The following is a 22,525-nucleotide window of genomic DNA, read 5'->3' as shown; positions in this document are numbered from 1 at the left end:
CACCAGAGCCCCTGGGGTTATTATCCCCATTTTACAAGTTAAGGGTCAGAAGCACAGAAAGGTTAAGTGACTTCCACAAGGCCAGAGAGCCAATAAAGGTAGAGCTGGGATATGAATTTCATCAGCCTACACCAGAATTCATTCAGTCCAATCCGGTGGGGTACCTTGAGAGCACCGAGCACATGGTATTTACTGAATCAACAAGCACGTGCAAACCGCAGGCCTGCGGCAGCCTCTAAGGGTCTTTTCAAACAGCTTCCTCAGCTTTTGCCCCTTTGCCACCACTCCAACCCCAACCAAAGGTCAACACGAAAGAGCAAACTCAGACGTCCACTAGTCTCCAACTGTCCGATCACCTGGTGAGCCACTCCTAGACCTGTGCTGTGGCCAGCACCTCATTTTGGGATGCATTCTAGGAATCCCACTCCCAGGCTGGTGCGGTGGCTCACATCTATAATCCCAGCACTTTGGGAGGCCGAGGTGGGAGGAACTCTTGAGGTCAGGAGTTTGAGACCAGCCTGGCCAACATGGCAAAAACCCATCTCTTCTAAAAACACAAAAATTAGCAGGGCGTGGTGGTGGGTGCCTGTAATCCCAGCTACTCAGGAGGCTGAGGCAGGAGAACCGTTGAACCCCGGAGGCGAGGTTGCAGTGAGCCGAGATTGCGCTGCTGCACTGCTGCCTGGGTGACAGAGCAAGACTTTGTCACAAAACAAAGCAGCCTCTTGGCCCAAGGCCTTCACGCCAGTGTTTGTCAGTGCAGGCTGCACATTCGAATCACCTGGGCAACTGTTTCAAGGCGCTCACGCCAGATGCATCTAGAGTTTCCAGTTTCTTCAGGTGATTCTAATGCAGGTTCAACCCCGTATCCCACGTTGCCTGATCAAGAAAGTCACTTGGGAAACTGGTTGAAAACACAAATCTCTTGGCCCCAACCCAGAGCTACCGAATCAGAATCTCCAGCGGAAGGGATCTGAGCTTAACAGGCCCACAGGTGAGCACCTTGAGGCCAAAGGAACCCGTTCAGAAAGGGGTGGGGCCCATCTTCTGAAAAAGGCTGGCAGGGGTCGCAGAGCGGAAGGTCCGTAAGGCAAGGCTGCCCTCCACACAGCAGCCCCTCCCCCAGGACTCTACCCACCTGTCCGCATTGGGATCTGGGCCACCTTCCCGGCCCGCGGCGCTGAGCTGACGGTCATATCCCGCGTGAGCACCAGGTGGCGCCAGGGCCCAGCGCTTGTCCTGGAGCCCCGGCGGCTGCTCCGCTTCCCCTCATTAACCGCTCTTCTGAAAGCACCTGCTGAGAAGCAGGAGGGGGAGTCTGCGCCCTCTGGATACCGGGCAGTGACCCGATTGTCCTACCACGCAGGTCAAATTCGTTTAAAAGTCTTGTGCTTGATCTCGAAAATTCATGGAAATTTCCCATTTTGCTCCACGACACTGCTGTGTTTAACACAGAAATAAAAGTATTTCCATAAATTCCACAAGTCACATCTCCCAAAGACGCACCGGCCTTACAGGCTTCTTGGCACCGTGCACCCTCGGAGGCAGACCAAGCTTCCTTGGTGTGAGAGGCACAATCCACGTGGTCGGGCTGTAGGGCTCCCTCCCGACTTAAGAAGGAGAAAATGAGATGGGTGGGCTTTCCCCGCACCTGTCTCCTCGTCTCTGCCATGCTTCTGCCAGGGGAAGGACGGGGCGTCCATCCTCTGGGCCCAGCCAGAGCATTCTCACCTGCGCAGTAAATTTCAATTTACTTCTGAGCACGTGTTGTTATCTAATGATCCGTGCCACGCTTTCCACTCCCACTCTTCTGAAGATGAGTGTGTGTAACAGAGCGGAACGCATCTCAGCAGTCGAGTAAAGAAAGGCCTCACTTTGGCAGTCGGGAAAGAGAAACTCAGGGCATTGGCAGAGAGGCTGGGCGCTGCCGGGCAGGCAGTGAGGGGCTGCAGTTGGCCCAGCTCTGCACGGAGCTCTGGGCTGCCCCACTTCCTGCTCGCTTCTACCATTGGGAAGGGGCCTAATCAGAGAACTTCTGGCACCTGGGAATTGCGAGGATTCCAGAGCAGACCCCAGGGTGCTGGCTGCACATAGTGCTGGCTCACTGAGGTGCTGGCTCCTTGCCGACCGTCTGGCGGAGGTGATACCAGAACCCACACTGCGGCATCCAAGCCACCCAGCGGCTGTTCATCCCCGTTATGTGGCCCCTATGCTGGAAACACCCGGTTTTAAAGGGCAAGCCAAGTTTCCAGAGACCTTTTCAGGGCCTTCTTACTTGGACATGCTTTTGGCTCTAAGAATCCAGGCCTTGTCTCTTCAGATTGCAGAGAGACACTTGAGCTGGCGGAAGAGACCACTGCTTTCAAAGGCTCGCTGCACCCCAGCACCACTGGGAGAGAGAAGTGTTTTTTCCAGAGCAGCTTAGCAGCCTGGGTTTGTGCATCTGGCCCCGGGCTCCATGAACCTCCAGACACACGCGGTGGCGGCCTGCGGGGGTTAGGGGTGGGAGGGTCAGTGAGTGTGTGGGGGTGGTTAGTGTCTCAAAAGCCACAGATATAAACAAGCCATGTTTTCGTGGGGCATCATTTTCACTCAAAGTTTTGGAAAAAAGTTCTTGTTGTTTATAAGTAAAACAAACATGGATATACAGTGGAATGAAATAAAAAGCCCGAGTCAATCTTAAAATACACAAATTCAAAGAACTTTGCATGCAGGCCAGCTGGAGCTACTCTGGGCACAGGGTTCTCCTTTCCTGAAAGCAACTTCAAGAAGGATAAGTCCATCAACACACGTTTCTTGAGCACCTACTATGTGCAAGGCACTGTGCTACAGGCTGAGGGGGACAGAAAATGTGAGATACAGTTCCTGTTCAGGAGGATCCTGTGGTCTAGAGAGTAGTCTTAGCTTCATCTTCATCATCACCATCAATACCACCATCATCACCATCGCCATAGTCACCATCGCCATCATTACCGTCGCCATAGTCACCATCGTCATCACCATCTCCATAGTCACCATCATGACCATCGTCTCATCACTGCCATCAGCATTATCATCACCATCAGCATCGCCACCGTCACCATCATCTCTGCCATCTTCATGAGCTTAAAGACAATGGTGTCTGTTTCTCTGGTAACCGTAGCTCCTAGGATATTGTCTGGCACATATTAGGCAATCAGTCAACACTTACTGAATGAATGCCTTGTACTCATACGATCATGCTAACACCTATGCTGTACATCATCTCAGCTCTTCCTACAATCCTAAGAGATAGGAAGTATGGTTTTCTGTTCCAGATGGAGACACCAAGAAAGGCTGAACAACTTCCAAGGACTGTATGCCTTTGGAAAACAGTCAATCCTGATAGAACCAGGATTCAGACTCAGGTCTGTCTACTTCCAGAGCCTGGGCATTCAGCCTTGAGCCATCGTAGCCTGGCTGATAGCACAGACTTCAGATAAGAGTTGAGCTCAGGGGGTGCGAGCCCTTGAGGCCAACTTGGCCAGAAATGGCTGTGGCTTGGCTTCTCCATTGGGTGCTGAGACAAGGCATGTCCAGATACCAGAGAGTGCCAACTGCAGGTGACCATGTGTGGTCAGAGGCTTTCGCCAGCAGGGGACCCAGGCAGTCATTCTATGTCTGGGCTTCCTGGCTGATGGCTGTGTAGGCTTCTGGTTCTGCCCAGGCATCCCACACAAGCAGTGGGTGTGCTGGGCTGGAGGGGGGTCCCTGGGGTTTTCCCTTTGATCAGGAGCCTCCTGGGGATTTGGGGGAGGACACGTCTTTAGACTCTCTGGGGTCACCTGGGAAGCAGAGTCATGAGGCTGCCCAGAGGACTTTCCCAGCCATTGGGGCCACGACTTCCTCAAACCTCCTCGTGGCCTTTTTGGAAAACCCCAGGTTGGGATCGTCATGGGTGTGGAGGAGCCGGTGGTCTGGGGCTGAGGGGTATGAGCCAGGGTGACCGTGCACCTGCATTGGGGTGTCAGAGCCAACGGCACGACTGGACAGTGGGTGTGACAGTGTCCTGCGGCTGTTGTGACAAACAGCCCCACACTAGGGGGCTAGAAAAACAGAGATGTGTTCCCCATGGTCCTGGGGGCCCCTTTTCAAGGCATTGTCAGGGCATGCTCTCTGTGGGCTCCGGGGGGCTGCCTGGCCTCTTCCAGCTTCTGGTGCTTCCTGGCGCTGCTTTGTTTCAGCCACATCACCCCCGTCTCTGCCTGTGTTGTCTCCAGGACGTCTCCCTGGTGCCTGCAAATCCGTCTCTGCTGTTTCTTCTAAGGACAGCTGTCATTGGATTTAGGATCCCCCAGTCCAGCATGACTTCATCTTAACTTGATGACATCTGCAAACACCCTATTTCCCAGTAAGGGCGTATCCATAAGGTTAGGACTTCCAGAACTTTAACATACTTCTGGGGTGGGGGGACCCAATCCAGCCCACGACAGATGGCACTGCCACCCCCCCAGCATATGCCTGCAGACAGGGCACCAGGGTCACCAGGCCTCGTCCGGACCGGCCACAGCAAACAACCCAGGAGTTTAGCCTGAGGCTCAGAGTGTGCCGGTTCCAGAATACAAGGGATGTCCAATGCCCCGTCCTGCTCCGTACCCTCTCCTACAGAGAATCGTGTGCGTTTCTGGTGGGGACTCGCATTTCCTATGCCCAGCCACGTGGGGGCAGGTGACTCAGCATCCCCCAGGCCAGGGGTGGGCGTGGCACCCAGCCGGAGCCCACCTGCTCATCCCAGTTTTCTGTGAGAGCGATTGTTCATGAACGGGTACATGACCCACATGGGTTTACTGGACTCCAGGGCTTCTGCTGGAGGGACTGAGGGACAGCAGTTTCTGCTGCGTGGTGTGCGGAGCTGCTTGGAGGACCCCAGGTGGAGGACGCTCGCCTGGCAATGAAGCCTTTGAGACCCTGTTTTCTGGTGTGGTTGGCAAGCCCTGGTACTCCTGGACCTTTTGCTTATGTGAGCCAATCGTTTCTATTTGTTCTCCTTTCTCACTCAAGCCAGTTTAGGTTGGATTTATTTATTTTTATTATTTTATTTTATTATTATTTTTTGTCATTCATAATAGAAAGAGCCCTGACCTAATACACGGATCCTGACTTTCAGAGTTCCCAGCTCCTGCAAACCCAACAAGAGCTGACAACCGTCTCCCAGAAGCACGGGCAAGATCACAGAATCCCCTGCACCCAGGCTGTCAGGCACATGGATCTCTTTCATGGGCCTTCAAGGTGCCAGGAATCTCAGGCTAAATTTTACTTTTAAAAATGTTTAAAAAGTCCTTGGAAGCCTGCACTGGAAGAATTGAGCCTTCCCGGGCTGGGAGACCGGATGGGACGGGCTGTTGCTGGCCTGGCTTTTCCTCCCAGGCATCCCCACGCCAGTGCAAGTATGGGGGGTCCGTGCCCGCAGCTCCTGCTCCGGTGTGGGATCCTTCCTCTTCTCCATCATTCGTCACTGCAGGTCCCCTGCCCACCCTGTTTTGAGTAGAAATATGTCCCCCAGTCTCAAATGCAGGTAGGAGGAGAGAGAACGGGTGTGACCATGCTGCGGAGGCTGTCTGGCCATGCCAGGCGCGGCTGTGGGTGGAGGTCCCTGCCCGAGCATTTATCGAGGGGGGAAAGAAGAAACCAGCTGCGACAGGGCTACACCTGAGAGTGGCATCCCGCAGTGGATCTGGGAGCAGCAGATGTACCTCCGTCAGCCAGGAGGATCTTGGAAACATGCAGGGCGTGAGGAGAGAGGCTGCTGAGGGTCTGCGCCATACGAAGCCTCTCTGGACAAATGATAGACAGAAGGTGGCAACAGACGGTTCCTACAGCACCTTCCGCTGTAGCAGAGGAAATACAGGCCTGTGGGATCCCTACCAACCTTGGGAAAGGAGGGTGGGGAGGAGGATCGTGAGAATGAAGGGGCCTCACTTTATCTGAGATGTTTTCGTTCTCTGAAGCAAACACAGAAAACTTCTCCTGCAGGGGTTTGCTCCAGGCAGCACAACTAACTCCCTAGGAGGCCTGTGTCCAGAGGCCTCACTGGGTCATGGGCTTCACACGCTCATGCACAAAGCATGCACACGTGCATAAACATGCATGCACACACATGAACAGAGCACACATACAGTATGTGCACAAACATGCATACACGAACACACACACATGCACACAAATAAACAAAGCACACACATGCATGCACACCCATGAAAAAGCACACACACGCACATGCATGCACACATGAACAAAGCACACACGTGCACAAACATGCATACATACACACATACACGCACGCACACGCACACCCATGAACAAAGCACACACACATGTGCACAAACATGCACACACACATGGATGCACACACATTAACGATGCACACACATTAACAAAGCACACACATGCACAAACATGCATACACGCATACACACATGTACACATGCATGCATGCCCATGAAAAGCACACACACATGCACACCACACACATGCACACACATGCACACACGGGCACACATGTGTACACACACTGCTGAGTCTCTGCACCCTTCGCAGTGGATCCGCTTTGGGGCTTCCTGGTTCTGTGGGTCCATGCATCTCTCTTTTCCTTGCTTCATCAGCCTGGGCAGGTTTCTGTTACTTGGGACCAAAGACCCGTGGACACCTTGGATCTGTGAGGTGACCTTTTCTGCACTGATCCAGTCCACCCACCCGTGTCATGGACAGAAAGACCTCAGGCTCACAGAGGTGACCTGTAAAGATGTATAGCAGGCTGGGCACGGTGGCTCATGCCTGTCATCCCAGCACTTCCGGAGGCCGAGGAGGGTGGATCACTTGAGCCCAGAAGTTCAAAACCAGCCTGGACAATGTAGTGAATGCCTATCTCTAAAAATAAAAAAATTAGCCAGGTGTGGTGGTGCATGCCTGCAATCCCAGCTCCTTGGGTGACTGAGGCAAGAGAATCTGTTGAACCTGGGAGGTGGTTGCAACAAGCCCAGATAGTGCCAACGCACTCCAGCCTGGGCAACAGATTGAGACTCTGTCTCAAAAAAAGTAAGTTGTAAAGCATAGTTCCCTGTCCTGTAAAAGTGTTTTCAACTTGAAGCAATCTCAGTATTTTAAAATTCAGAATCCAGCCCCCACCCCACACCAGATGCACAGAAGAGGGCTGGGGGTAGGCAAGGGCATGGGGACCTCCAGGGACCTCAAGTTATCATGCCAAGTCCAGGCTCTCCCACACTCTCTCCCTGCAGAGCTGCTGCCGCCGTCCCATCTGCTCGTGGAGGTGACCGTTGGTCACTGGCCATGAAACCCTCCGTGAAGTTTTTGAAATAAAAATAGTGATAGACAGTTGCAGACTGCAGCAGTGGGATGCTGGGCTGTTTGTGCTGTGAGTGAATCATGTATTTTGTCCATTTCCAGAGAACGGATCTTTCAGATGTTCACGTAATAAAGATCCTTGTGGAACTCAGGGTAGCAAAAGCCAAGTCAGTGTTTGTTTCAGGTGTCTGAGCAGCGCCCGGTTTTCTTTCTCGTTCCTCGAGTCAGGGCTGCTGCTTTTACACGGCTGGTGGAGGGGAGGGACGGTCCTCAGGAGTGACCTGCACAGGCTGTGGCTGGGGGTGGGGTCAGACGGCCTTCGGAGGCTGGAAGGGCTGTGGTGGGTCTCTCCGTCAACCCACGATTCCAATTCCACGTGACGCGTTAGGGTGGGCCTCGCCTCGCCTTCACGCTGCGTGTTGGGTGCTGGAGTCCTGAACGTGTGTTCTGGGATAAATGGTGGAGCCCAGTGTCTTCCACACATAGAACACCAGCCACACAGCTAACATTCCTCCTTGCATTTCCTCAGTGCCAGGGGGGAAAACTGGACCATTTTTTGCTTTAAAATTACATGATTATTATATAATGGTAAAGTTCTTTGCTTAAATTGTTATAAAAGATTTCAAACACTCAGAATTGTATCAAGAGTGACACAGTGAACCCCTGTGGACCACACTACCCAGGACCCCGTCTTGATCTTGCCCTGCCCTCCCCCCGGAAGGGAGTCTCCTGGGTGCCCAGGACCCCGTCTTAATCTTGCCCTGCCCTCCCCCGGAAGGGAGTCTCCTGGGTGCCCAGGACCCCGTCTTGATCTTGCCCTGCCCTCCCCCCGGAAGGGAGTCTCCTGGTCCAGGTGTTTTTTGTTGTAGGTGTTTTTCTCTGACCCTTGACATTTCCTTCTGAAAAGGGTGAATTCAGGAGTGAGTCTCCACTCACCAAAGGATTCCCCCACGACTGTGTGGCCTGGGAGGTACGTGGACACCTGTGGACACCTGGCACGGTGCTTGGTGGTCCTGCGTGGGGAAGGGGTGCCATCCACCTCCCTGAGTCCAGCACAGTTACCTTGTCAGCACACCCAGGGTCACAGCGACACCCCTTTGGAGGACTTCTGGGAGGGTGGGATGGGCTAGCACTCACTCCTCGGGTCAACAGGAAGTCGCCTTAAACACCAGCGGTTATGACTGCACACCCCCACTTGGGCAGCATCACCCAGGGACAGGCAGGAGAGGTGCTTCCAGCGGCTCTTGGGTCTGCTGGGGGCTTGTCCTTAGGACCATTATAGCGTTTTCCCAGACAGACAGCCTGGGCTCCTTCCTCAAAATAAAAAAGCAAATGAAAGGGGTTTCTTCATCAACTGTTTAGCAACCCAGGAGGGAAAAAGCAATCAGAGACGTGGAAACAGCCCTGGGGGCCGCCATGCATGGGGCCGTGCTTCCCTGCGGTGAGCCCGCAGAGGCCAGGACCACACCGGCAGGAGCTGCACCCGCCTGGGAAAAGGGGAACAGGAAAAGCATGGCTGGTTGAGCAACTCGGAGTCCAGATTGGGCCGAGGCAACCACAAGCCCATGGACGCCTCAGCGGGAGGCGAAGGGGCAGGAAGCGCCTTCCACAGGGCCTGCTGCAGCTGGGTGGGTGCTGAGGGCCCCTCCCTGCCAGGGACACTTCTCGGGACGGACCGGCCTGGCCCGTCGCACCCCCGGGAGTCAGCAGCGATTGGCCTCAACAAGCTGTGGCTGCAAAGGGTGGACTCCTGAGAGAACAGAATGTGGGCAGGAGAGGGTAGGACGGGAGAGGCTTGAAGGCCCATGGCGGGGTCCCTGGGCAGCAGAGGCGCAGGCCCATGTGCGAAGGTGGACCGGCTCCTTTGCAGACTGGCTCCCTCCTTCATTGCCATTTTGACCAGCACTGTGTCCATTTGGGATGGGACCCCAGCCTTCAAATTGAGGGCCAGACAGCTGGAGCAGAGCCCTGCAAGCTCCTTGCTCTGGGCTGTGGCTGTCCTGGTGGACTGCCAGCCTGCCTCTCCCAGGAAGCCGCCGGGCTCTCCGGAGTGATATTGCCAGATCCCTGCCCTGGTTACTTCCTGACATCCTCTTTCCTGTTTCTGCCTTGGGTGAATGTAATTTACTTATAAAACTCTAAAGGGGGCTGGGCGTGGTGGCTCATGCCTGTAATCCCAGCATTCTGGGGGGCCGAGGTGGGCAGATCACCTGAGGTCAAGAGTTTCATCACCTGGCGAACATAGTGAAACCCCGTCGCTACTAAAAATACAAAAATTAGCTGGGCGTGATGGTGAGAACCTTAGTCCCAGCTACTCCGGAGGCCGAGACAGGAGAATCGCTTGAACCTGGGAGCCGGAGGTTGCAGTGAGCTGAGATTGCGCCACTGCACTCCAGCCTGGGCGACAGAGCCAGACTCCAACTCAAAATCCAAAGCAAACAAAAAAACCCTTCAAGGAACTCTACCAGAGAAGGTTCATGACTGCTTACCCCACTGTCTGAATAGCTAATGTAATTTCGGTATATTTCCTTCCAGACTTTTTCCCTAATGCCTATTTTGCATATAATTGAAATACTATCATAGACATAGTTGGGCAGCCAGGTTTTCCCCCCACCATCCCGTGAGAGTTTCACATGCCGCTGTTTCCTGCATTTCCTCATCAGCTCTGATGGATTTGGATTGTTGTTTTACTCTCAAGTTGTTGTTTTTTGTTCTGAGACAGAGTCTGAGCCCTACTATGAAGTTTTAAAGGAGGCATTCTGTATGGAAAATTTCAAACACACAGAAAAATGCAGTGGATACTCAAAGATCTCCCCATGCTTCCACACCCAGTTTCAATGGTAATTGACACAGCACTCACCCACCCTGGTATTTAAAAACTATTGTGGCAAATAGCCTACATTTTACCATTTCAACCATCTTTTTTTTTTTTTTTTTTTGAGATAGAGTCTTGCTCTCTTGCCCAGGATGGAGTGCAATGGCACGGTCTCAGCTCACTACAACCTCCACTTCCCGGGTTCAAGCAATTCTCTTGCCTTAGCCTCCTGAGTAGCTGGAACTACGAGCGTGTGCCACCACACTTGGCTAATTTTTTTTTTGTATTTTTAGTAGAGGTGGGGTTTCACTATGTTGGCCAGGCTGGTCTTGAACTTCTGACCTCGTGATCCACCCGCCTCAGACTCCCAAAGTGCTGGGATTACAAAAGTGAGCCACCGCGCCTGGCCCCCTCACACCTCAGTGGCATTAAGCACATTCACGTTACTGTGAGACCAGCACCACGTTCATCTCCAGAACTTTTTAATCTTCTAAACTGAAACTCTGTCCCCATTAAACATTCACTCCCATTCCCCGTCCCCCAGCCTCTGAACACCGCCATTCGGCTTTCTGCAGCTACGATTCTGACTCCTCCAGGAACCTCATATGAGTGGAATTATAGTATTTGTCCTTTTTGTTTGGCTCATTTCACTGAGCACAATGTTTTCAAGGCCCATCCAGGTCATAGTGTGTATCAGAATCTCCTTTTCAAGGCTGAATAATATTCCACCATCTGAATATCTGAATATATCACTATTTGTTTATTCATTCAGCTGTTGATGGACATTTGTGTAGTGTGACCCTGGTGTTTTTAAGCAAATTTCAGACATCATCTTCTTTCATCCATGAATGTGTCTAAATACTCTTAGAGAAGAAGACTTAAAAAAAAAAGAAACCTGGCCAGGCACCGTGGCTCGTGCCTATAATCCCAACACTTTGGGAGGCTGCAGTGGCAGATCACTTGAGCCCAGCAGTTTGAGACCAACCTTGGCAACATGGTGAGACTCTGTCTCTACAAAAAGTTTAACAATTTGCCAGGTGAGGTGGTGTGCACCTGTAGTTCCAGGTACTCAAGAGGCTGAGGTGGGAAGATCGCTTGAGCCCAGGAGGTTGAGGCTGTAAAGAGCTGTGGTCCCGCCACTAAACTCCAGCCTGGGTGACAGAGACCTTGTCTCAAAAAACCGAACAGGCCAGGTGCAGCGGCTCATGCCTGTAATACTAGCAATTTTGGAGGCCGAGGCAAGCCAATCACCTGAAGTCAGGAGTTCGAGACCAGCCTCGCCAACATGGTAAAACCCCATCTCTACTAAAATGCCAAAATCAGCTGGGCATGGTGGTGTACACCTGTAATCCCAGCTACTCGGGAGGCTGAGGCAGGAGAATTGCTTGAACCCAGGAGGTGAAGGTTGCAGTGAGCTGGGATCATGCCACTGAACTCCAGCCTGGGCAACAGGATAAGACTCCGTCTCAAAAAAACCAAAAACCAAAAAACCTAAACAAACAAACAAAACTCAGAAAAAAAAAACAAAAACTTCACAGCCATGTCATCATTCCATGTAGACCCTTTAACAATACTTCCCTTATATCATCTAACATCCAGGCAACAGTCAGGCTTTGCTGATTTTCTCCTGAATGTCTTCCTAAAGTTGGTTTGTTGGATTCAGATGCAAAAAGGTCGACGTGTCTCTTACATCTCCTTCCGTTCTTTCTTTCTAGCCGTCTGCTCATTGAGGAAGCTGGGCTGGTGTCTGGAGGCCGCCTCGCATGCAGGATGTGAGCGGGGGACCTCCCAGGTGCCTGCTGGCCGTCTGTCCCTGAGGTGTCCTGACTCAGGGCCAGCTTTCAGCGAGGACATGGCAGAAGCAGAGTCTGTCCCCCTCGTCCTTTCAGGAGGCACTGCAGCTCCTTTCCTCTCTGTTCTGCCTGTCTTTGTTTTTTTTTTTTCTCCTTCCATTTATTGCTACTGTTTATTCTGAAACCCTTTTGAACTTACAGAAAGGTTGTAAGATTATTTCAGAGAGAAAGCCGGGCGTGGTGGCTCAGGCCTGTAATCCTAGCACTTTGGGAGGCCGAGGCGGGTTGATGATCTGAGGTTGGGAGTTTGAGACCAGCCTGACCAACATGGAGAAACCTTGTCTCTACTAAAAAATACAAAATTCGCCGGGCGTGGTGGTGGCACGTATCTGTAATCCCAGCTACTCGGGAGGCTGAGGCGGGAGAATTGCTTGAACCCAGAGGCAGAGGTTGCGGTGAGCCGAGTTTGTGCCACTGCACTCCAGCCTGGGCAACAAGAGGGAAGCTATGTGTCAAAAAAAAAAAAGAATATTTCAAACACCTGTACTCCCCATCCCCACCCCCAGCAACCCCACTTGGATTTCCCAATAGATGGGCGCCTGCTGCTGTAGCCCTGTCCCTCCCAGGGTGCAGGCACAGGTCCTGGCTGACCCCACAGCTCCGCCTCCCTCACCCGGAACAGTCCTATCTTTCCTCATATCTCCGGCTCACCCTGTGTGGGTCTCACAGACTGGTTTTGTGTCAAAAGCCCCTCAGTTTGGTTTTGTCTGATGTTTCCTGACGATGGGACCCAAGTGATGCACCGTGGCTGGGAAAGCGCAGAAGGGATGCCGAGATAGTCTCAGTGCACCTGCGGGGCACGCGGCGGGGCCTGTCCAGCCCGATGGCTCTGGCTTCCGTCGCCTGGTGCACATGGTGTCAGTTGGGTTCCTCCATAGCAAACGCGCTTCCTCCCTTTGTTTTAATATGTTCTTGGGCTGATGCTAAATCCTGTTCCTTCGACTGAGGGGAGATTCCGGCACCGAGGTTGCGCTGTCCAAGCCCCCGATGAGACTGGGGGTGGCGGCTGCGTGACACCCGGGTTCCAGACCAGGCCTCGGCTTACCTCTGCCACCTTCCCCCAATCCCACTCTTGAAATCAGATGCATGCAGCTCCAGCACAGGTCACACAGGTCCCCTTCACCCCAGCGGTGAGTGAGTCAGTGAGGGAGAGGGCTGTTCTGCCCTCAGTCAGGCCTGAGCGATGCCTGAGGTGGGGGCCAAGCTCACCGGGCCTGTCCCAGCCAGGGCTGGTGGGAGAGGAGTGGGCTGTCCTCCCACCCAGGAGGGTCCCTGCTCTTCCGCAGCAGGTGGCTGGCCTGTGTGGAAGGAGCCTGCCTCTTCTGATGGGAGGCGTTCTCCTGTGGAGAAGGCGATGGGAGGGCTCCACTCACTTTATTCCACTTGGTCCACCGGACGGAAGAGAGGGAAACAGTGCCAGCTGATATCAGAGTCAGATTTGGCTGCATCACAGGAAGGAAGGAGGGAGGGAGGCAGAAAGGGATGGAGGAAGGAAAGGGGAAAAGGAAAGAGGAAAGAAAGGACAGATGGATAGGGAAAAAAAAGAGAGAGTAACAGTTTTTTTTTCTCTAGAGAGGCCATTCCCCACCCCCAGCCCCCCGCCCAACATGGTAAAACAAGAAAGCCCCACAGGTATCTGAATCAGCTCAGGGCTGACCACGGCATGGTCTGCAGTGCCTGCCTTCTCATGCTCCTCTGCCATTCTAGCACAGCACCTCAGGGGCTAAGACAGCTGCAGAGGCACCAGCCATCGTGTCTGCATTCAAGCCAGCAAGAGGGGGAGAGGGGAGACAGAGCCAGCTCTTTTGCTTTTAGGAGAATGCATGGAAGTGAAGGACCGCACTCTAGCTCTCCTGTCATTTGGTTCAGTGCTTAATGGTGGGGGCCACTGGGGCTGGAGATGGGGTGGAGCTCTTGATTTCTGCCTAAGGAGAAACTCCTCCACTTACCAGGAGTTGACCAGCGAGGGTGCAGCTGGAGTCCAGAGACCCAAGCAAGCCGGTGAGGAGTGAGGAGCAGCGAAGGGAATGGGAGCCGCTCACCAGAGAAAGGGCTTGGTGAGGGCTGCGACCCTCAGTCGTGTGGTGACCGCCTTGCAGAGAAGGGAGGAGGACCCTGAGTGGCTGTGGGCCCAGGGCAGAAGGCACAGGAGCCATTTCAACACCAGCAGCTTCCAGCAGGGTGGCGCAATGGATTTTCTCTAGGTTTCTGGGACGGGTGTGAGGGAACCTCCCGCACCTCAATGTACCTCCAAGAACTGAGAGCTCAGGAGCCCCTGTCCACGGAGGAGGTCCTGAAACACTTGGAGGGGAGGGTGAAAAGGAAAGACCCCTTCCAGGAGCCACGGTCCTCCTGTGGCGCATCCTGGCCCTGTGTTGGGTGCTGTTCCACGAGCCTGTCAGGTGTCATCCACCCAGCCCTCCAGGCCCAGTGAGCGAGCCCAGCACCCTCCCGACCTGAGGCTGAGCACACAGAGGTAGGCGGCAGTCTGTGGTGTGCCCCGTGTCCACTGCTGGCAGGAGGCAGAGCCAGCGCTGGAAACTGGGCAGCCTTGACCAGCACTCACACATTTTTCAGGCGACTGGGCCAGTGCAGAGACAAAAGTTGGCCAAAGTCGGAAGCGGGCTCCAGGCACGCACGGTCTGGCAGGAGCACAGAGGGCATGGGCATAGCGGAGGCGCAGGAACTCAGCTGTCCTGCCAGGTTGTGCCTGGGCAGTGGTGTCAGCTCTGCTGCACAGTGTCCCAGGCTTACTGGCTGTGAGCGACCAGACATCGTAGGAGGGAGGCCCAGGTGTCTCAGCAGAGGCTGTGGGGCGTCTGCCTCATGCAACTCCTGCTGTCTAACCCCGAGCTCGCCAAGAAGCTGCCTATTTATGATATGGCTTCTGAGCAGATATTTCAAAGCGAGAGACTGTGCAGGTAACACTGGCAGGTGTATTCCAGGCCGTGACAGGCAGAATGTTCAGTGCTGATCACCATGTCAGCGTCCTGGCTCCCTGTGCTGGTCTAGGGGATCAGGGTCTCTACTGAGTTCTGCATCTTTGAGGCTGGCAGACTCTGGAGCAGGATTGGGGACAGGGGACCGAATGTCACCCCACGAGGTCTCCTGGAGAGGATGACCAGATCCCCAGCTACCCCGGGGCCCACATTCCAGATTCTTCTCTGCAGTGGCAGGTGCTGCTTGTCAGGGTACCAGGCTCCCCCCGGCCTTTCTGGAAGAGAGGGCATCCCTTATAAACCATAAGCAGAAAATAAATAGCCAGGAATGCACTCGGCAGACTGAGTCCCGCTTGGCTGGAGAGAGAGGATGGGGGGCTCTGTTTCAGTGGGCCTGTCAAACAGCCCCGCACAGACGCTGAGCAGCCGCAGGCCCTGTCCCTGTCGGGGGCTGATGCATCTTGGAGAAGAGGAGAGGCAGCTCTCGAGGGAAACCCGGGCAACAAGTCTGGGCTTCCGGGCCCTTCCCCTGAGCCCCTTTCTGCTGTGCAGCAGATTGGTTCAGAAACCAGAAGGGGTTTGGGGGTTCACGGAGCCCCACCTCTCTGTGGACAGGTGAGAGGAATGCAGCCCAGCCCTTGCTCAGGGCTCCTTCCACTGGTGATGAGCTGGTGAACCAATCAGCTCCCTCGGGGAAAGCCCCGATCGCCCAGCGCTTGCTCATCACAGGGTATAAAAGCCTCCACCATGGCCCACTGCACATCACTGCCATGGTGTCACTGACGAGGAGCTGGAATTAGGGGCCCAGAATGGGCTCTAGTGAGCAGGTGGGAGCTGAGGCTGGCTCCCCTGCCCTCACGGCTCCTGTGGGTCTAGAAACGTAATCTGCTGTGCTGCAAGTCACTTACCCTTTGGCTGTGATGCAGCGCACATGTGTGCTGGGGGACATGACTCCCTACCCAGGGAAACCAGAATCAAAGGTCCCTTAGGAAAGTTTTAGAGGTATATCTTAAAGCCTGCCACAGGTGTGCCACACCAGAGGACACGTGGTGGGGTTACGGCATCCACTGCTGGGTGTGACAACTTTATGTCACAATTACACAAGAGATCACAGTCGTGGGAGCAGACAGGTCTACCAGAAAGCCTCCTGGGAGTGCCAGGACCTGCAGTGACCACCCCAGATCGTCTGTGCCCTCTGCCCTGAGACCTGCAGTGCTGGAGGAGGGTTCAGTGGCCTCACTGCAATTGTTTTGACTCCAGTTCTGAATCTTGCATGTTTCCCAGTGAGCTGAGTAAAATTCTAATATAGAAAAGTGGGTGGAAAGGAGGGGTGAACCACCACTCTGTGGCTCAAGAAGTCATTGCAACCCCATACTCTGTTCCTCAAGACCGGATTTTAGAACCAGTGTGAGTGGCTGTGGAACAGGTTAGAGGGTGAGCAAGGTGTGTGGTGCAAGCTCAGCTGGAGGGAGTGGAAGGCACAGCTCCCCGGAGCTGGTCTCAGCCCAGACCCTGGAATTAGCCTTTGTGGGGCAGGGCTTCCGAGGACAGAACACACCAGACAGAGAGCTGGGAGGCACACTGCACTGGAGGCTGTGGTGTCATGGCCCAGGGACTGTCCCTTAAGCTCCTCAAGACCAGTGGCTTTTCTGTCGAATGGGGACCGTGACCCCTACCTTGGAACTGGGAGGAGCAGACGCAATCAATGCCCGTGAAACTCTCGACTTCAAAGATTATTTCAAAGGCTGCTATTAAAAGGATGAATGTAAATTAGTTCAGCCATGTGGAAAACAGTTTGGAGATTTCTCAAAGAACTGAAAACAGAGCTACCATTTGATCCAGCAATTCCATGACTGGGCATATGCTCAAAGGAAAACAGATCATTCTACCAAAAAGATGCATGCACACATATGTTCAACACAGCTCTATTTACAATAGCAAAGACATGGAACCAACCTAGGTGCCCGTCAGTGGAGGACTGGATAAAGAAAATGCGGTACCTGTATACCATGGAATAGTATGCAGCCATAAAAAAGAATGAGATCCTATCCTTTGCAGCAACACGGATGCAGCTGGAGGCCATTAACCTAAGCAAGTTCAAGCAGGAACAGAAAACCAAATACCTCTTGTTCTCACTTGTAAGTGGGAGCTAAAACTTGAACACATGTGGACATAAACGTGGAAAGGATGGACGCTGAAGACAACTACCAGGGCGGGGAGGAGGGGGTGTCAGTTGGAAAGGACTGCCTATTGGCCTTTCAGGAGGCTGAGCATGGTGGCTCACACCTGTAATCCCCACTTTGGGAGGCTGAGGCAGGTGGATCACGAGGTCAGAAGTTCAAGACCAGCCTGGCCAACATGGTGAAACCCCGTCTCTACTAAAGGTACAAAAATTAGCCGGGCATGGTGGCATGCACCTGTAGTCCTAGCTACTTGGGAGGCTGAGGCAGGAGAATCACTTGAACCCAGGAGGTGGAGGCTGCAGTGAGCTGAGATCGCACCACTGCACTCCAGCCCAGGGGACAGAGCAGGACTTTGTCTTAAAAAGAAAAAAAAAAGAAAAAGGAAAAACTACCTATGGGTTGCGATGTTCACTACTGGGGTACAGTATATCCATGTAATAAACCTGCACACATACTCCCTGTATCTAGAAGTTGAAATTAAAAGACCCCCCAACCCCCCAAGTTTCAAAGCTAATAGGAGGAAGGCAGAAAATCTTATTTTCCAAACAGGTTTCTGGTTTTTGGACTGATGTAAGTTTATATCCAAGCTCCCAGGGCCAGAGGGGCTCGGGTGGAGGTTGTTTGGTATTTGGCTCTGGAGTCCAAAGTGTTTCCTGGAAGAAATACAAGTGAATGCTGTTCTTAGAATTCATCATGAAGTAAAACCTCAAATAAGAGAATTAGGAAAATTCTATGTTTAGAAGAAAGAGGCAAATTATAAGAAAGTGCATGGACATCAGGCATTCGGAAGGACAGAAGGAACCTCAGCTTCCAGGGGATGTCCTGGAGCTTCCAGGAATTCGCCTGCGTCCCCGATGCCTTCTGCAGAGAATGGCTTTGATGTGGAGAAGTGGAAGTGCTTTGGGGTCCTCAGCAAGTCCCTCCATTAAATGAGGAAATGGGCCCTGGTGGTTATGTAAGTCAGAATCATAAATCTTCGAGCTTGGCCACTTCAGGAGGCCTTGAGTTCAATCCTTCCCTGCTCTCGTGAGAAGGCCTGGGTCCTGGCTTACTGCTCAGGCCTCTGGTAGCCACAGGGGTGACTCAGGCAGGTGACATGGCTGATAAATCACAGGCTGGGCCCAGGTATTTAGTTTCCAGTGTGGCCTGGGGTCCTCTTCCTGGGGCCCTCGGGGGTGGGGGTGCTGGCATTCCTGTCCTTTAATACTCAGAAGCCACTGAGCCATGTTCACAGGTGGCTTCCCATGGAGTGATGGGTACCAGCTCTTCCGGTATGCAACTTGGGGTGGGTCACTAGAGAGTGGGGACCAAGATGAGTTAGACCCCACGGCAGGTGGGGAGGGCGGCAGGGTGGCAGGCTGTGCTATGCTGTGCTCTGGCGCTGCTCTGAGACTCCGTTCTAGGCCAGGAGCACCCAGCCCACCATCCTTGTTGGTGAGCCTCGGCGTGCCCAGCAGAGCAGGTCCAGAAGCTTGTCCAGAACACTCAAGAGCAGTTGGCACAGTGCCCAGTGTGCCCCTGAGACCAAGCAAAACAGGATTCCTCAGTTCTTGAATGCAGGCTGAGCATTGATGGGGGTCCCAGAAGAGGGGCGAAATGTTATTGAAGGATCATCTCAGCTGCTGGGGTGCATCTCAGGTGCCCATGTGGGGCAAGGGCAGGTGGGGTAGAATCGTGTTTCCTAACTCCTTCTCCCGAGTGCCACTGAATCCCCTGTGTCCAGCATTCAGCACGCCAGGTGAAGCTCAGAGCTGAGGGGAGAGAGCGTGGGACAGTGCCCCTTGTCCCCGACCATGGTTCCCAGAGGAGGTCCTGGAGGCCCCTTCTCTTCTTCCCTCAGTCTCCCTCTGATGCCCCCGAGCCCCGAGTGTGCAGCTGCAGCGAGCTGGTTGACAGGGGAGAGCCCACTGTTTCATGGTGGCCAGGCTCTGTGGGAAGCCTGGGGATAGACAGGTGGGGAGGGAAGACATGGTCAGGCCCCCAAGGGGCGTGCTGATACCAGGAAAGGCAGGTGTTGGAGGAATGGTTGGTGAGCAAAGCGTGAACATAGACGTGGCTTCCACTGGGTCCCCAGGCGGAGTCCCCATGAGCTGAGCTCCCCCACTCCAGCTGGACTGTGCCACTGGTTTTCAGTTCCCCATGGAGCCTCCGTTCCCAGGGTTGCCGCTGGGGGAGCGGGTGGCAGCCCAGCCCAGCTGGAAGGCCCAGCCACGGGTCTGTGGTCTCCTTGTGGCTGGCGTGGCGTGGGAGTGTGGAAGTGGGGCTATGCGTGCCAGCGGCTGCCCGACTGTGCACGGTCACATCCCAGCTGGATGGGGACGCAGACACAGGGTGGCCCGGTGTGTGTGCTGGATTTCAGACAGGCTGTGGGTGCAGGGCAGGCAGGGTGTCCAGGATGCTGCCCGGCCCGAGCCCCGTGCTGTGTGTCGCTGGGCAAGTCACCAGCTCCTCTGATCCTCTCCTGTAAAGCGAGGCCTTATGATCTCCACTGGAGCATGGATGGAAGGAGCCAATGGGATAAAATGCCTGAAGTCCTTAGCACAAGCTGGTCCGGAGCACGCGCCTGGCTTCGCCGTCTCTGGGCTCCCCTCACACGACCTCCACTCCCTCTGGCTTTGTCCCCTTCCTTCCCTGTGGAGTCACTGCCTTCCCTCAACTCGGAGGAGCTGGGCCCCCTTCCCTCTGGGCTCTTCTCTCTGTACGCAGAGCTGGGCCCTATGCCCTAAGGTGTCCTGAGCCATGCTGGGACTGCAGGAAGAGGGGTGCTTCCTAAACTGCTGAAGGAAAGGGTCTTCGTGGGGATCCCATCTGACTCGATGACCCCCTAAGTCACAGAGGGTTGGAAGGGTGGAGGAAGTCCTCCCGCGCCCTCCACCCCCTCTGCCAACCCCTACCTGCACTTCATCCTGCAAGCAGCCGGCCACGCCACACACCCAGAGCTCAGGGTGACCACGAGGGAAGTCCCCACATGTGTGAGCTCAGGTACATTTCCTGTTATCAGCAAGTGCAAAGCAGGGCCGAAATCAGTCCCTTGCCATTCTCCTCCCCAAAGCGTTCTACTTCTGAACCCATTTCTATAAGTTCCCAACCTGGGCAGGCACAATCTCTTCTGCTGTCTCATCATGGGGACCTCAGAATCCACGAGCCCGTCCCTACCTTGGCAGAGGTGCCCAGATGACCTCAAGTGTTCCCGCATTCGACAGAGTTTCAATTCGCAGGGTCACAGCCTCTACTCTGTGTCCTTGGTGTGCAGAAGACTTGGTGATCCGCAGTGGTCCCCAAAGTCCTGTAGAGACACAGGAGATGGGCCTTGGCCAGGCGAAGGCTAACACCTGGGAATGAGCCCAGCTGGGCACTGGCCTGCTGGATAACGCAGAGCCACTGGGGAGAACTTACACCTCATGGGAGCGTCCCCATGCAGGAGCCAGGTTCTGGACTGTTTCCTGTGACAACAGTTGGGGTGAGCCCCCTCATCTGAATTATCATCACAGATGCCCCCAGATCACCGGTCTGGCTTTGCTGCACCGAGAATCAGAGACGTTTGGCTCCAGGGCTGGCACATGAGATGTGTTCCTTTTCCCTCCCCTCTTTCCTTCTTCATGCCAAAATGAAAGCACCTCTTCCACCTGGTCATAGATATCCCCCACTGAAGCTCAAGGAAAGCCTTTCTTGAAGACTGCTCACACACCCTCCAGGCTGGATCAAACCCTTTGCCCAGAATTCAGAGGCACAGGCTGTGTGGGAGAACGTCTGCTGATCTGGGTGCTCAGCCCAACCCCAGCACGTGCTGAGACGTCACTCGCCTCTCTGAGCCCTTTTTCCCACCTATCAAATGGGCTGAGTGCAGAAATGCACAAAGCGGCTGGGAAGGGTGGGCGGCGGGAGAAGACAACTGAGTTCATTCCAAACATACAGCCAGATAGGAGGGAATAGGGTCCCGTGTTCTGTAGCACAGCAGGGTGACTCTAGTCAACAGTCATTTATTGTATATTTCAAAATACCTAGAAGAGAAGATTTGGAATGTTTCCAATGCAAGAAATGACAAAGGTTGGAGGTGATGGATATCCAGTTACCCTGATTTGATCATACACATTGTATTCATGCACCCAACTGTCACATGTACCCCATAGATATGTACGCTTATGTATCGATTAAGAAAAAAATACACAGAGTGCTCTTGTGGGGATTGCAGGCCCACTGGGCCAGGTTGGACATGGGCGAGGAAGGGACAGGGAGCTGGGAGTCTAGCTCTGCCCCTCCCTCTGTGAAGCCTGGAGAGTGTCAGTTCACATTCTTGGCTACAAAATTCCTAATCCTTTGAATGGAGGAACTGGGCTCTAAGATCCCTTTTGAGAGGCCCTGAGAATCTCTAGACACGAGGTTGAAGAGCTGTGGCCACCGTCAAGTGTGACTTCTTTGGAGCTTTTTATGGGGTCGTGAATTATCCATCCCCTTGTCCACTCGTCCATGTCGCCAACTTGCTGTAGACCCTGCCATGAGCTCTTTGGTGCTTCTGGGCATGTATGTGAATTAAAAGTCTGCTTTGTGATATCAAGATTCCAAAGTCTGTCTTGGACATTTAAAGCACCCGGGACAAGGGCTTTGGAGGTACAGGTTTTTTTCTTTTGATTCCCATATACAGAATTTAAGACTAGTTTTTCCCAAACATGAACAGCTCCCGTGAAGCTCACAGCTGTGTGGTTTATCTGCCGTCGGCAGGAGCCTGGGTGTCTACGGGCTTCTTGTTAAGCCAGGCCGTCAGTGACTGAGAACTAACCCATCTGTCATGGGAGGTGTCCTTTCACCCTGACTGATTTGGCCCTGACTTTGAGTGTCAGAGGCTCTGCTTTGCAGGAAGAGAAGTGGCCGGTGGATGGGGAGGGTGTGTGAAACCACGGCTAGTGCCGCTTGGTTTGCTGAAGCCAATTCACTTCTACACAGAGGGAAGCTGGTCGTGTGCATCTCCTTGAAATACCTGGAGTGGGGAGAAAGCTTTGGACCTGACATCAGAGGACGCAGGAGACATTCCACCCACACTACGTCGCTCAGTGTAGGTTTCCTGGGGCTGCCGAAACCAAGTAACACAAACTGCATGCCTTGAAACAATGGACCTGCGCTCGGCTATAGACCTGGAGGCCAGCAGTTCACAGCTGAGCTGTGCACAGGGCCATGCTGTCTCTGAAGGCTCCAGGGCAGGGTCTCTCCTTGCCTTTCTCCTTTCTTTGTGGGTGGCCAGCAGTCCTTGGCTTGTGCATGCATCACCCCAGTCCCACCTGCGTCCGCACCGAGCCTTCCTCCCTGGGTCCAGATTCTCCTGTTCTCATGAGGGCACAGTCACTGGGTGGGGGCCCAGCCCAATCCAGCAAGACTTCATCTGAACTTGACTTCATCTGCAAGGATCGTATAGGAACCATC

The sequence above is a fragment of the Aotus nancymaae genome, unplaced genomic scaffold (genome assembly GCF_030222135.1).
Source record: "Aotus nancymaae isolate 86718 unplaced genomic scaffold, 86718_ANA_hifiasm-v0.15.2.pri h1tg000095l, whole genome shotgun sequence".
In the NCBI taxonomy this organism is placed as follows: Eukaryota; Metazoa; Chordata; class Mammalia; order Primates; family Aotidae; genus Aotus; species Aotus nancymaae.
The sequence above is the reverse complement of the archived record's forward strand: the minus strand, read 5'-3'. Positions refer to the sequence as shown.